This window comes from Pleurodeles waltl, chromosome 9 (genome assembly GCF_031143425.1).
Source record: "Pleurodeles waltl isolate 20211129_DDA chromosome 9, aPleWal1.hap1.20221129, whole genome shotgun sequence".
NCBI lineage: Eukaryota > Metazoa > Chordata > Amphibia > Caudata > Salamandridae > Pleurodeles > Pleurodeles waltl.
Window position 1 is genome coordinate 928003958 of NC_090448.1, and position 16155 is coordinate 928020112.

The window sequence follows — 16155 nt, forward strand, 5'->3', positions numbered from 1 at the left end:
AACCCATATGGCCCACACCATACCCATACACCAACATATACTGGGTGGGAACCAGAGCTCACCTACTACCCGTAACCTGTGCCTTTGAAGTTGGCCCATCACATTTGGGATGCTGCTATTCCTCAGGACAAAGGCATCATGCACCGCCCCAGGATACTTAGCACTGACATGGGAGATGAACTGAGCCGCCAAGCACACCATCTGCACATTCATAGAGTGAAAACTCTTACGATTTCTGAACACCCGTTCATTCTGACGGGGGGACAAATGCAATATGTGTTACATCAATCGCCCCAATTATGTTGGGGATATGTCCCATTGCATAGAACTCGGCCTTCACTGTGGCCAAATCTTCAACCTGGGGAAATACAATGTAGCTGCACATGTGTTTAATCAGGGCAGAGAACACTCTTGTTAGCTCTACTGAGAACATTGGCTGTGACATTCCTGCTGCCAAGCCCACTGTCAATTGGAAAGAACCAGTTACCAGGAAATGGAGCACTGATAGCACTTGCACAAGAGGGGGGATCCCAGTGGGGCCACAGATAGCAGATATCAGGTCAGGCTCCATTCGGGCACACAGTTCTGTGATTGGGGCCCTATCCAGTCTATAGGTGAGGATAATGTGTCTGTCCTCCATTGTTGCCAAGACCACCAGGGGTCGGTACACGGGGGTATGTCTCCATCTCCTATTCATCCGCAGAGGTAGGAATCTATGGGGCAAAGGAGTGAGGAGCTGGTCACAAACTGAACAATGGAGCTACAACAGAACTTTCCATGCTGTTACTTTGAAATGGGTAAGTGTGATTTGCCCAGTATGTCCTAATTTCACCAGTGAGGCAGCAATTATCCAGGGCCTGCCCCCCCTGAATGGCCTGTCCTGTGTGGAGGGAAAGGTGTAAGTGAGGTAATTCTGCTGATGTTGTGCGCCGTTGCGGGAGGCTGTCCAGAACCGCTGCACAACTTGGTTAACACTGGGCCATATGGGTTACAGTGGCCAATGGTGATCTACGCCGGCGGTGACGGTATGAACCGTCGCGGACATGACCGCCATTTTCTATCTTATCCCTCACTTGCTACCTGATCTTTAACAGGAGAGGACCTACCCTGCATGTGCTGTTGTGACCTGTGTCTGGAACCTACCATGGCCCGTGTGACTGGGGAAAGGGCCCCAGCCTTCACTTCAGCAGAGTTGGAGAGACTAGTGGATGGGGTCCTACCCCAGTATGGACTGCTGTATGGGTTTCCAGACCAACAGGTGAGTATACTGTGGGCACAATGCATGTGGCATGAATGCATGGAGTGGTGTGTGTGAAGGCCTCATGAAAGGGGGGTGGGTGGATGTCCTCTGGGTGGCATATAGGTTGTGTGCTGGGCCATGTGTGTGTAAATGATGATGTGAAGGGGTATGGTGGGCTATAAGTGTAACAGGCAGGACTGTTTGACTAATTCCATTTTCCTGTGTGTATTGCCTCTGCATGTCAGTGCCCATAAAAAGAAGGGTATATGGTGAGCCATTGCCAAGGACGTGCGGACCCTGGGGGTCCATGGCAGGTGGAGCATCCACTGTCGCAAACGGTGGGAGGACCAGAGACACTAGGCACGGAAGATGGCGGAAGCCTAGCTGGGGATGGCCTCCCAATGAGGAAGGGGTGCCTGTTGAACCCAGACCCCCGATGGCCCATATACTGGCGTGGCCTATCCTGAGCTGGATGGGGGCTTGAGGGCATCACAGCAGCCACAAGAGGGTGAATACAGTGCCCTTCATTACAACTTACGCATGGTAGGGTGGTATTCTGGGTGGGGGATGTGTGTTAGTGAGTGTCCCTAGGCCAGGACTGACATTGCAGCGCAGGTCCCCTGGTGGCTAGGGTTCAGAAGGAAAAATCTTGCAACCTAGCTTGTAGGCATCCACTACTGGTCGGGGCTGCGTGGGTCCCAGGTGTGCTGCATTTGGCTGTGTGTGCCCCTGCCCATGGCTTTGCTGCTAACTATTTCTCTGGTAGTGCTATGGCATATTGCATAGGGCTGGTCCCTGTGTGTGAGGGTGCTAACGGGGGTGTTGGTGCACCCTTTGACCAAGTGTATTCTTTGTCTCTTCCCCCCTTATTGTTTTGTCACCCTGTCCTTATGTGCATTAGAATCATCTGGCTGAGGAGCAGAGGCACAGGCAATGGAGGGAGCTGCATCCCACATGACCTAGGAGGCAGAGTCCACTGACGGTGAGAGCACCAGTGGGACGGAGGGCGAGGGGCCCACCAAGGCGGGGACTGGAGGGGACAGTTCTGACACAGATACCTCCTCCGATGGAAGCTCCCTGGTGGTGGCAGACACCTCTGTGACTGCTCCAGTTACAGGTACAGCCACCACACCCATACCAGCACCGCCCTCCCACCAGCCCCTCATTGAGTTGCCCATGCCCGCTTATCCAGGATTGGGCATCTCCTTCGCCCCAGGCACCTCAGGCCCTGCCGCAGTGAGCCCTGCTGCCCTGAGTGAGGAGGTTATTGACCTCCTGAGATCCATCTCTGTAGGGCAGTCAACCATTGTGAATGCCATATAGGGGCTGGCAGCCCAGATGCAAGAGACTAATGCATTCCTGGAGGGCATTCACACTGGCTTGGCGGCCCAACAGAGATCGATCGGCCTCCTCTCTGATGGCAGCCATTGTCCCTGTTTCTACCCTCCCCCCTCCAACTTCCTCTTCCCAGTCCCATTCTCCTCACAGGACGAGCATGCACACAAGACAACACACAAGAGTGGTACAGGCAAACACAAGCACCACACTTCATTCCACAGGCACTCACACAAACACCATCCAGATGCAGACACACCAACGTCCACTAGGTCCACTGTCTCCCCCTCCTCCTCCTCCTGCTCCACCTCCCTCCCAGTTCCGTCAACACTCACACCTGTATGCACTATATCATCATCCACTACCAGCATCATAACCACACCAAGCAGAACACACACCTCACTGGCAGACACCTCCACAGCCAAGCACACGTCCCCTGTGTCCTCTCCCACTGTGTCTGTCCCCCCTCCTATGGTACACAAATGCAAGCACTCAGACACCCAACAGCCATCCACCTCACAACAGCATACAGGCCATGCACCTGCACCCAAAAGCAGCAGACAGACAGCTCCAACAACCACTCCCTCTTCCTCCACTCCCATTTCCTCTCCCTCTTCACAACCCAATGTTCCGAAAAAACAGTTCCTATCCACCACTGACCTCTTCCCTACCCCTCCCCCATCCTGCTTGTATGGGTATAGGAAGAATCCAGCCAAGCACCTCAGCCACACAGTCTACGGGCCCAGTCGTCACCACACCCACTCATGGTGGAAAAGGATCTAGGACACATGTCCTGAAGGTGAAGGAGCCTGCACCAGGCATCTTCAAGGGAAAGGAGCCTGCCCCAGCTGCCAGAAAGAGCAAGGAGTCTGCCCCAGCTGCCAGAAAGACAAAGGAGCCTCCCCCCAGCAGCACCACCACCTCCAGTGAGCAGCCATCCAAGGTTGCAGGGTATGGGCAGGAGCCTCCCCCCACCAGCAGCAGCACCACCTCCACTGAGCAGCCGTCACCACCGGCAGGCGTTGTGTAATCCTGCCTCCATGGGCTGCTGCAGGCCTGCCCCCTGCAAATCCAGTGGGTGTGACAGCCGCCTGTGACCTTGCACTCCTTAGGATCAAAAGCACAGGGCACGAGGCCCCCTCCAGAACCATTGGGTAAGACACCCACATACCCAACACTCCCCAGGATCAAGAGCACAGGGCTCGAGGCCCCCTCCAGAGCCATTGGGTAAGACACCCATATACCCAACACTCCCCAGGATCAGGAGCAGAGGGTACGAGGCCCCATCCAGAACCAGTGGGTAAGACACCCACATACCAACCACTCCCCAGTATCAAGAGCACATGGCATGTTGCCCCCTCCAGAGCAAGTGGGCAAATCACCCCCTAGAGAGACTGTGGCCTTGCACTCCCCAGGACCAAGCACAGGGCATGTTGCCCCTTCCAGAGCAAGTGGGCAAGTCATCCACACAAGATACTGTGGCCTTGCACTCCCCAGGACCAAGCGCAGGGCATGTTGCCCCCTCAAGAGCAAGTGGGCAAATCACCCCCTAGAGGGACTGTGGCCTTGCACTCCCCAGGACCAAGCACAGAGCATGTTGCCCCTTCCAGAGCAAGTGGGCAAGTCGTCCACTCAAGATACTGTGGCCTTGCACTCCCCAGGACCAAGCGCAGGGCATGTTGCCCCCTCCAGAGCAAGTGGGCAAATCACCCCCTAGAGAGACTGTGGCCTTGCACTCCCCAGGACCAAGCACAGGGCATGTTGCCCCTTCCAGAGCAAGTGGGCAAGTCATCCACTCAAGATACTGTGGCCTTGCACTACCCAGGACCAAGCACAGGGCATGTTCCCCCCTCCAGAACCAGTGGTCTTGTTCCATCTCCCGGCTGAGGTGCCCCGTCCCCCATCCCTCTGAAGGTGCCCTCCTATTTACCAACTGATGCCCCTGCAGTGTTCTCTCCGTGTTGAGGCAGGTGACATGTGTGGCCTTGGACTTTGGCCTGTGGCCATGTGGCTTACAAACATTGTGGACTGGGCTGTGTCCCTTTTTCTGTACATATGTATATATCTGTAATCTTGCATAACTTATTTTGCTCTCATTACATTCACTGTTTCAAAATCCTTTTGTCCTTGCACTACTCATCCGAGTTACGGGGTAAAAATGTTTTAGTAATGCAGCTGATTGTGTGTACGGTGTTGGGGGTGTGTAGTGCGTGTGTGTGTCACTCTCTTTTTCCTCCCTCCCTCCCTTGTGTGCTAGGTGGCTGTACTCACCGTAGTCATCTTCATTGGCGTTGGTGTTCGTGGTGGAGTAGCACATAGAAGATCATGGGGAAGACATGCAGTTCGGGCTCCATGGCGGCGTAGTTGTTCCCTGTTTCTCCAATGGTAAGTCCTTTCCCTTCTGTGCACAGTTTCCACCAGGCTTTTGATGTCATTGGTTCCAACCCGGAAAAGGTGGCTGATTACAGTGTCTTCAAATAGTGGGCGGAACATTGACTTCTGCCTGGCAAGTAGGCGCCTACCACAGTGGTGGCTGTTGTTTCCACCACAAATCTTTCCGCCATAGTCATACTTTGGTGCTAGTTACCGCCAGCCTCTTGGCAGTACTACACCCACTTTAACACGAACCACCAGGGTTGTAATGAGGGCCTATATCTCTTAGCCCCTTTGGAACATGCCTCAGTGGCACGAAGTGCTGCAGCCTTGATGAATAGCTGGGCATACAATGAACATCTCGTCATCAGCCCTATTGGGACATCCCTCCTTGGCACGATGTGTCCCATCCTTAACGAATAGCGGGGCACCTAATGCGCTACACATTACTGAGCCTTAATGGAACACGCCTCCTTGACATGATATGTCGCGTCCTTGACAAATAGTGAGAAACATTAATCACCCCTTGCCTAGCGCACTGAACAAGATCAGCTAAGCAGTACAGGTGGAAGAGATTCTGCACCAAAGAGGTGCGGTTTTAAGATGACATAAAATGGCCGTCAAATGCAATTCACCTTTCTTCCAGACAGTTCTCCAGAAGAGCAGAGGAGGAATGCAGATTGCAAGCTTCCTTGACAAAGTAAGTGACATACGCTTTTTCCAGTACAGGAAATCTTCCTTCTAAGTTTGACTCAATATTTTTTCAATTATAGCCTAAGACTATGATGTTTGTTGAATTTGGCTACTGACAGAAATATGGTCTTTTTATACGAAGGCAGAAATTAGGGTAAACTGATGCATAATGTGGGAAAGATTATATTACCATGTGCATTGCTGGGGCCAGAAAATGCAAAATGCCAACCCCTACTGATAGAGTTATATATACTATATATTGCTCACAGAGTGTGACAAAAGAAGTCACCCACCCATGAACAGACCATGAGGCACAGGGTCTCCCTAAATTCAGTAAGGTAGCAGGGATTATATATATGTAAATCAATCATCAGCGACTGCCTAAGTTGGAGAGGTAGGGTGTTCCAGCATTTTACTGCAAGGTAGGTGAAGGATCTCCATCCAGCTGAGGACTTCTTATGTGGGGTACAGTGACGAGTGACTGCTGGGAGGCACGTAATGGTCTGGAAGGGGAGTAAAAGGATATGCAGTGGTTGAGGTAGCTGGGTCCTAGGTTGTTGAATGTACGATGAGCTTGAAGTTGATCCTCTTCTTGACGGGGAGCCAGTGGAAATCTCTCAGATTTCCTCTGATGTGTGCTCAGCGGGGGATGTTCAGGATGAGTCTGGCGGAGGTATTCTATATTTGTTGTATCTTGCATAGGTTCTTCTTGGTGGTTCTGGTGTAGAGGGTGTTGCCATAGTCAAGTCTGCTTGTGATCAGTGCATGTGTCACGGTCTTGTGGCAGTCGCTCGAAATTCATCTGAAGATATTCTGGAGGAGTCAGGGGGTTGGGAAAGAGGTGGAGGTGACAGAGTTTACCTGTCTTGTCATGATGAGCACTGAGTCGAGGACAACACTGAGGTTGCATGCATGGTTTGTAGGGGTGGGGGGCTGCCAAGTGTTAAGGGCCACCAGCAGTCGTCAAAGGCTGAGGAGGTGGGTCCCAGGATGAGTATCTCAGATTTGTCGGAATTTAGCTTGAGGCAGCTCTCCTTCATCCAGACTGCAACAGCTTCCATTCTGTCTTGGACGTTTTTCTTGGTCGTTGTGGGGCTTTTGATCAGCTAAGAGTCATCGGTGTAGGAGACGATGTCCAATTCATAGTTTCTGACGATTGGGGTGAGCAGGCCATGTAGATGTTGAACAGTGTGGGACTCAACAAGGATCCCTGGGGTACTCCACAGCTAATCTCTGTAGGTTCTGACAGATGTGGGAGAAGTTTGACTCTCTGCATTCTGCCTGTCAGGAAAAAGTGTATCCGACAAAGGGCCTTGCCACATATGCCTACATGAAGTCTGGTGCATAGGGTGCGGTAGTACACCGTGTCCAAGGCAACCAATAGGTCCAGTAGGATGAGGGCTGCTGTTTGGCCGCAGTTTAGTAGCGAGCAAGTATTATCTGTGGTTGCGAACAGGGCAGTTTTGGTGCTGTGATTAGGTCTGAATTCTGATTGGGAGATGTCTAGTATGTTGTGGTCCTCAATGTGTTGGCAGATCTGAGTGCTGATTGCTTTCTAGGTGACCTTGTCTGGGAAAGGCCGCAGTGAGATGGGGCGGTAATTCTTGAGATCCGTCGGGCCAGCTGAGGGTTTCTTCAAGAGCGGGAGGATCTTGGTGTGCTTCCAGTCCTCGTGGAAAGTGGATGACTCTAGGGTGCAGGTGATGATCTTGCGGAGCTCGGGTGCGATCGAGGCACTGGCTTTGTTGAAGATGGATTTGGTGGGGGCTCTGGAGTGGATGCTGCTCATGATGGAGCAAGTATCATATGTCATGATGGGGGTCCAGGCCGGCAGGAACTATGCTGGTTCAGTGGATCCAGGTTGGGGCACTGTGGGTGGGTTTGGGGCGTCTTGGCACCTGAAGCTGTTGTAGATATTCTTGATTTTCTGATGGAAGAAGGCAGCTGGTATGTCGCAGAGGTCTTAGAATGGAGGGATGTTAGTGGGCTCTGCTTGTGGTTTGGGAAATTCCTTGATGACAGCGAAAAGTTTTTTGCGTTGTGGGAGGTGTCGTCGATACAATCCTGCAGAGTGTTTTTTCTGGTAGTTCTGATGAGTCCATGGTGGGATCTTGTGGCGGATTTGAAGGCTGCAAGGTCCTCTGGTGATTTGCTGTTCCTCCATTTTTTATCCTATCTCCTGCAGGTGCGCTTTGATTCCTGGAGTGGGGTTTGAACCAACTGGCCTTCTTTGTGGTGTGTTTCCCTGTGGTCATTCAGAGGGGAGCTAGGATGCTGGCGCAGTTGGCGATCTATTGGCAGAGGTTGTGTACTGAGGTGTTGGTAGCTGTTATTCTTATACAGCAGTTGAGAATGCAGTTTACCTGCTCATGTGCTATGTCACTCACCAGAGCATGTTTTGTGACTGTCATTAGTGTGACGTGTGCCTTAAGTGTGTTTTAAATGTTTTTAAATACTTTTGGAGGTATTGGATGACTTCAATGTGTTATTTGTTTTTCGCATTGATTGTCTACCTTAAAATTACGATTTCCAGTAGTCTCTTTACATTAGGTAAATTTGCCATTGTTCTCATAAGGAGATGTAGGTCCTTTTCTTTGATTTTTCACATAGATCATCTATAGTGATTCTTAGATAAGCCCTGGTGAATGCCTGAGGTCTAGTTATTCTAGCAGAGGGCAGGAACATGTCAGCACCATGGGGGTACATAAAGTTCATGGCCCCCAAAAAGTCCCCTGACTACACTTTTCTAGAGTATTTTTATACATTCAAGGGGTAGCACCCAATAAAAAAATCCTTATGATTTGCCTTAGGTATTTTAGTTCAAATACCTGACTGGTAACTTCCAAGAACTCCTTCATGATAGTCCCACATGAGGATGAATACACTCTGGTAGTACCATCTTACTAGGGTTTGGAATTGCCTAGTTGTGGTGTAGGGAAGAACATTAGGTAGATGCAAACCTTTGGAGGGACACAAATCACAAATGTGCCTATCCAGCCAGCCATGTGGTCAATTTGTGTAGTGACATATTACTTGAGGTAGATGCAGGGTGGATCTCAGCCTCTCTTTAGCTCTTAGTGATATGGATCTTTCAATTGTATACCAACCTTCCAATGAGGGTGGCATACTTGTGATGATAATTAACATTTCATGTACCTCAGCAGCTCAATGATTTATCTAAAATGGATTGATTTATTCATAAATATCTGGTGACTCATAGTGGATGTTTTAAATGATCAGATACCTTGTTAAGCTATGTGAAGTGATATTATCCCTGAGAAAACAAATAAGGATCAATTTGTTGAGTATCATATGATGCCAGTGTTGTAATTCCTACCCATGACATACCTATGATAACCTCATGCCCCTCCTCCCATGGCCCATAACTACCAGAATATCAGCTTTGTTGCAGCAGTTTTAAAATTACATTTATCACTTTTTACAACCAATGAATATCGTGAGTGGCACATATCAAAGGGGCTACCACACAATTCAGTTGCACATAGAAGAACTAATGAAAATGGGCCTGTTTTGCATATGTTTTGTTATTAGTAGGTGTGCCATACTCTTAAATTACTCCACAATTACATTTGAATTTCAGGAGTAAGCCACAAGTACACCACTCACATTTCTAAGTTTTAGCAGTACGCCAGAAGTATCCCTAAATGTAAAAAAAAAAATTCAAATCAGCCCCTGCATAATATTTATAATGCTGGGGAAATTGTGTGAAGCTGGGTTTAAACAAATGTGTACCACTCATTACAAAATGTATTTGTTAGATGGATATTGACAGGCAATAGTGATAGATGGGTAAACTATGTGATTTTGAGATTCCTTCTTGAACTTGAGTACAAAAGAGTTTCTTGATTCGATACAGGTATTGTCCTTCAGGTTGTACAATGATGTGGGCTAACAAACCATGCAATCAAGGTTTCTTCAAGCAGCCATTGGGAGAGTAAACTTTGTAGTGAGGCTTTGAACTCAGTAAATCAAACTTCATGATGTCTGGCAATCTAGATAATATTACATTGACTTCGAATTGATCTTAACTAGCCATACTTGCACATTATTTTTATGGTAGATTAGCAATGAACTCCCCAAAACATTTTGCTTTAACTCCTCCTTTTTGCTGAATTTGATGTTGGTGGTTTTAGGGCTCTGTGTCATTTACCACTGCTAACCTATGCTAAAGTGCTTGTGCTCTCTCCCTTCAAACAGGGTAAAGTTGGCTTACACCTAATTGGTATATTTAGTTTACTTGTAAATCCCTAGTAAATGGTACTACGTGCACCAAAGTCCAGTACATAAAATGCTACTAGTGGATCTGCAGCACTCATTAACCCACCCACTAAAGTAACCATTTAAACAAGCATTTGCAATGCAATATGTCTTGCGTTTGCTCGAGTTAAAGCTATTAGCGTTGTAAACTCCAAACTTGACTTTTCTTGACACATAAACTAAAAATTAAAAGTAAAATAGTTTTGCATAAGTAAGCCGGTGGCTGCCATGAACGCAAAGCAGACACACAAAAGGAAACAGAAGTTTGCTTGCAGTGAAACGTATCTGCAAAAGTGCAATTATCCATGCAACCAGCAAAAGTGCAAATATCCATGTAACAGGGTCGATGTCATGCAAAGCGCTCCACTACTGCCCAGCGAGATCACACTGCAAATGAAATAAAAAGAAAAAGTAGTCCAGAAACCATATTGAAAACATGGAGCCTCTTATGTTTTCAATAGTTGGCTGGTGCGCTCGAAGTGGGTTAAACACCGAAAAAAGGCATGACGTACACATGCCTTTCACTAATTGAATCAAGCGAATTTTAAAAGGCAAGCCCATGAACCAACCAAACTGATGGGCGTGACATTGGCATGGTTAAAAGCCCACAGAGAGATTACACCAGCGACACAGCGCTTTGCATCCTCAACCCCAAAAATGCTGCTGGTCTGTCAGTACAGCTTGTAGTGCAGTTTTAGACTGCCTTCTCGACCTGGCAACATTAACCTTTTGCCAGGCATAAACCTTTCTTTTTAATATATATAAGGTAGGGACACTGCATTGCCAGGGTACTTTAGGTGGGCACTGCAGGGGAGCTTGTGACCACTGCAGACTTAAACATGTCACAGTCATTTTTTTACATCACTGTGGCATGTATATGTCAGGAAGACAATTGTGTCACACTAGCAAAACACAAATGTCTCACACATACACATCTGTCATTGTGGAGTCATCATTCATTACAAAGTGGATGATGGCACCACAATGACAGTGCAACTCACACTGGACAACGGTGTCCATGAGTGCGCATTAGAAGGGGACCTGTCGAGGTAGGTTTTTGCTATCTGTTGTGTAAGTGAGTCAGTATGTGTGTGTATGTATTGGCTGTTTGAGGTGGAGGGAGCTGGAGTGAGTGGTGTGGTTGTGTCTGTTTATGTGTCATTTACATGTGAGATTGATGTTGTTGTGTATGTTTTGTTCCTGGGTGAAACATTCAGGTGAGAGTTGTTGTTGTGTGGCAGACATTGTTGTGATGTGTGTAGTTGTGCATGTGGGTGTGCCTGTCTAGCTAAGTGTGTAGTTGTTTTGGCTAATGTAGTTGTGTCGTGTGTGGGTGCAGTGTCTATAGTGTGTGTGTTGTGTCATGGATGTATGGCAATGGGTGTGTTTGGTATGTATGGGTTGTATTGTGTTGGAATTGTAAAAGAAGATGGCCTGTATGTGGTGTGTTGTGTAGTGCAGGGGGACACATATTGCAAAGGTTGAGTGTGTGTGTGTCACTTACCTTTATTCCATAACTACTGCCATTGTATGAAGTTCACCAGGTCCTTCAGAGTCTCCCTCCGACAGCAATCTGTTGACAGTCCTCCGCTTGCAGAGATGTAACATCTAAATATGGCGGGCGGAATACTGCCGACTTGGCGGTCTTATCGGCTCCACTGCCGACGCACCTTGGCTGTAACACTGCCAAGATCTAAATCAGGTCCCAAGTCTGAAAGTAGAAATCTTCACCCTGACGTCAGCCACCACAATGACAGTGCAACTCACACTGGACAACGGTGTCCATGTGTGCGCGTAGAAGGGTACCTGTTGGGGTAGATTTTTCCTATCTGTTGTGTAAGTGTGTCAGTATGTGTGTGTATGTATTGGCTGTTAAGGTGGAGAGAGCTGGAGTGAGTGGTGTGGTTGTGTCTGTTTATGTGTCATTTACATGTGAGATTGATGTTGTTGTGTATGTTGTGTTGCCGGGTAAAACATTTAGGTGAGAGTTGTTGTTGTGTGGCAGACATTGTTATGATGTGTGTAGTTGTGCATGTGTGTGTGCCTGTCTAGCTAAGTGTGTAGTTGTTTTGGCTGCTGTAGTTGTGTCGTGTGTGGGTGCAGTGTCTATAGTGTGTGTGTTGTGTCATGGATTTAGGGCAATGGGTGTGTTCAGTATGTATGGGTTGTATTGTGTTGGAATTGTAAAATAAGATGGCCTGTATGTGGTGTGTTGTGTAGTGCGTGGGGTCACATATTGCAAAGGTTGAGTGTGTGTGTGTCACTTACCTTTATTCCATAGATACTGCCATTGTATGAAGTTCACCGGGTCCTTCAGCGTCTCCCTCCGACGGCAATCTGTTGACAGTCCTCCGCTTGCAGAGATGTAACATCTCAATATGGCGGGCGGAACACTGTTGACTTGACGGTCTTATCGGCTCCACTGCCGACGCAGCTTGGCTGTAACACTGCCAAGATCTAAATCAAGTCCCAAGTCCGAAAGTAGAAATCTTCACCATGACGTCATCCAGCAGCTTCCAGCCAATGACGCCTCCTCCACAGGCACTCCCCCCAACAGACTTGCTCAGCTGAACTTTGCTTCCTCAGACTGCTTTTTTCTTTAAAATTCTTCTTAGTCCGAAGATAAGCGGCGACCAGACCCATTCTACCTCCAGTATCTGAACTGCCTCCCTTGTACTCGGTCATAACTTTTGACTTTGCCCTCGTTTCGCATGACCAGATTTCCATGATTGGTGCTTAGATCTTTTAAGAGCTATTTCCTTCTTTAGCCTTTAAAAATTCATAACGACGGTTCTACTGACTGAATTTTTGTTCTTTTAGTCTATGTTTTCAAATTGGTATGGGCGTTTTCTTGTGCTATGTTTTCGGTTCAATTTGTTTCGTTTAGTTACTTTATTGCGGCTCAAAGCCATAAAAGTGCATTGTGATGAAAATCAGTATAAATTGCACAATTCACAAATCAAGTCTCTTCATAAAAATACAAAACAACAAATACCTAAAAACATACACCCAGATCAAATAGGGTGAAAATAAACAGTTTGAGAGCTGCATAGATACTTCACACGTTGCCTCTACCTTTGCCTCTTAGTTAAGTTTGGCTGCTTTTGAGCCAAGCTACCAGAGGGCTAAACATGGGTGAATTTATTGACTTTTTGTGGTTCACCCTGACAAAGATCGCAGCTGTTGCTTGAGTAGAGTTTCACCCCCTCAACCAACAATGAATAATGATTCTATATAAAGGCAATCTCGAAGACAGAAAGCGTCATGGATTGGCAGAACTCAGTAGAACACATTGAGAGCTGAATAAAGAAATTCTACATTTCCTATGAAACTGGAAATATTGCGTACAGTACACACCTGCATATTCGGGCAGAAGATAAAATAATTATGCAGATGATTTAACAACTATCATTCAAATAATCTGCATACACAGCACAACAATGATTAAAGGTGAAATGTATTACTCTCAAATATTGGCATTGACATTACACCTCTCTGTGTTTCGGACTGCCCTTCTGGTCATGTATTTGTGCTTGATATTACATATCATGTAAAACTGACTAAGTGCACATATATCTGAACAGAGCATGAACTATTATAGGAAGTGATAGACCTGACATGCCTTAGGGTGGTCACCCCTAACTTTTTGCCTGCCTCCCTCTACTTTTTGGACCCTGTTTTGCTGGCTTTTAGACTCTGCGCACTTTACCACTGCTAACCAGTGCTAAAGTGCATATGCTCTCTTCCTCTTTAAACATGGTAACTTTGGATCATACCTGATTGGACTATTTAATCTACTTATAAGTCCCTAGTAATGTGCACTACATGTGCCTAGGGCCTGTAGATTAAATGCTACTAGTGGACCTGCAGCACTGGTTGTGCCACCCACTTAAGTAGCCCCCTTAACCTTGTCTCAGGCTTGCCATTGCAAGGCCTGTGTGTGCAGTTTCACTGCCACCTCGACTTGGCATTTAAAAGTACTTGCCAAGCCTAGAACTCCCATTTTTCTACATATAAGTCACCCTTAATGTGTGCCCTAGGTAACCCCTAGAGCCGGGTGCTGTGTAGGTAAAAGGCAGGACATGTACCTGTGTAATTATATGTCCTGGTAGTGTAAAACTCCTACATTCATTTTTACAATACTGTGAGGCCTGCTCCCTTCATAGGCTAACATTGGGGCTGCCCTCCTACACTGTTGAAGTGGCAACTGCTGATCTGAAAGGAGCAGGAAGGTCATATTTAGTATGGCCAGAATGGTAATACAAAATCCTGCTGACTGGTGAAGTCGGATTTAATATTACTATTCTAGAAATGCCACTTTTAGAAAGTGAGCATTTCTTTGCACTTAAATCTTTCTGTGCCTTACAATCCACGTCTGGCTGGGCTTGGTTGACAGCTCCTTGTGCATTCACTCAGACACACCCCAAACACAGGGTACTCAGCCTCACTTGCATACATCTGCATTTTGAATGGGTCTTCCTGGGCTGGGAGGGTGGAGGGCCTGCTCTCACACAAAGGACTGCCACACCCCCTACTGGGACCCTGGCAGACAGGATTGAACTGAAAGGGGACCTGGTGCACTTCTTAGCCACTCTTTGAAGTCTCCCCCACTTCAAAGGCACAGTTGGGTATAAAACAGGGCCTCTGCCCTACCTCATCAGACACTTGCTGGAGAAGAAACCTGAACCAGAAACTACATCCTGCCAAAAAGAACTGCCTGGCTGCTCAAAGGACTCACCTGTCTGCTTTCTACAAAGGACTGCTGCCTTGCTGTTGGCCTGCTGCCTTGCTGAACTCTTGTCTGGCTGTGAAAGTGCTCTCCAAGGGCTTGGATAGAGCTTGCCTCCTGTTCCCTGAAGTCTCAGGACCAAAAAGACTTCCCTCTTTCACTTGGATGCTCCCTGTGCCGGAAAACAACGCATGACTTCCCCGCGTGGAAAATAACTACGCAAGTCCGTGTGTGCTGGGGAGAAATCGACGCACACACCCTTTTTCCGCGCACCTCTTCTTTTGTGGCCCTCTGAGGAGATTTTTCCACTCTAAACCAGGTACTTGTGCTTGAAAGAGACTTTGGGGGTGATTCTAACCCTGGCGGTCGGTGATAAAGCGGCGGCCAACCCGCCAACAGGCCGGCGGTCCAAAAAATGGAATTCTGACCCTGGCGGGAACCGCCAACACAGCCCGCCACATTAACACTCCGACCGCCACCGCGGTACAGACAAACAGCGCGGCGGTCACCGCCAACAGGCAGGCGGCAGACAATGTACCGCCCACAGTATCACAACTCACCAATCCGCCACCTTTTCCGGGGCGGGAGCCCCGCCGATAAAAACACGGCGGAAACAGACTACGCACGGGAAAACGCTCACCAAAACACACTCCACGAGTACGGAGGACAGCATGGAACCCGAATTAAACATCCTACCTGCACTCGTCTACCTGCTCATCTACCACGAGTACGAACTCCGGCGCAGACGACAACGGTGAGTACTGCACCTACGACACACGGGAGGGGGGAGGAGGAAAGGTTACCGGCACACACATATGCGACCCCCAACCCCCCAAAATATGTACACACCAATGCAGAGCAACAATGCACAGTGACACCACCCAAACCCCCCTGAAAAATGCAAAGACATAATTAAATTGTGAACCAAATTTTTATATAAAAAATAGACTCTGAGACGTATCGGCAACTATGCAAAATATCCATAACAAAATAATACTATACACACTGCCATGGCGAACCGAGGCAATTAGTCCGCTACATCCAAGTCAAATGGAACAGTCCGTGGGCTACAGTGTAGCGACACAAGGGCAAAGCCCACACAGGAGACCTGAGTCCTTTGGAGAGAACACTGCAGGGGCATCTGATGAAAATACTACAGGCACCTCAGGGGGAAGGGAAGGGGGGGGCACCACAGCCACATGAGTCCACGATGCAAGATCCATGAAGGGGCCACCATGCCCACTGTGCCATCCTGGGGAGTGCAAAGCCACAGTCTCTCAAGTCTCTACAGTGGGTGGGTTGCCCACTGTACCATCCTGGGGAGTGCAAAGCCACAGTCTCTCAAGTCTCTACAGTGGGTGGCTTGCCCACTGTGCCATCATGGGGAGTGCAAAGCCACAGTCTCTCAAGTCTCTACAGTGGGTGGGTTGCCCACTCTGCCATCCTGGGGAGTGCAAAGCCACAGTCTCTCAAGTCTCTACAGTGGGTGGGTTGCCCACTCTGCCAT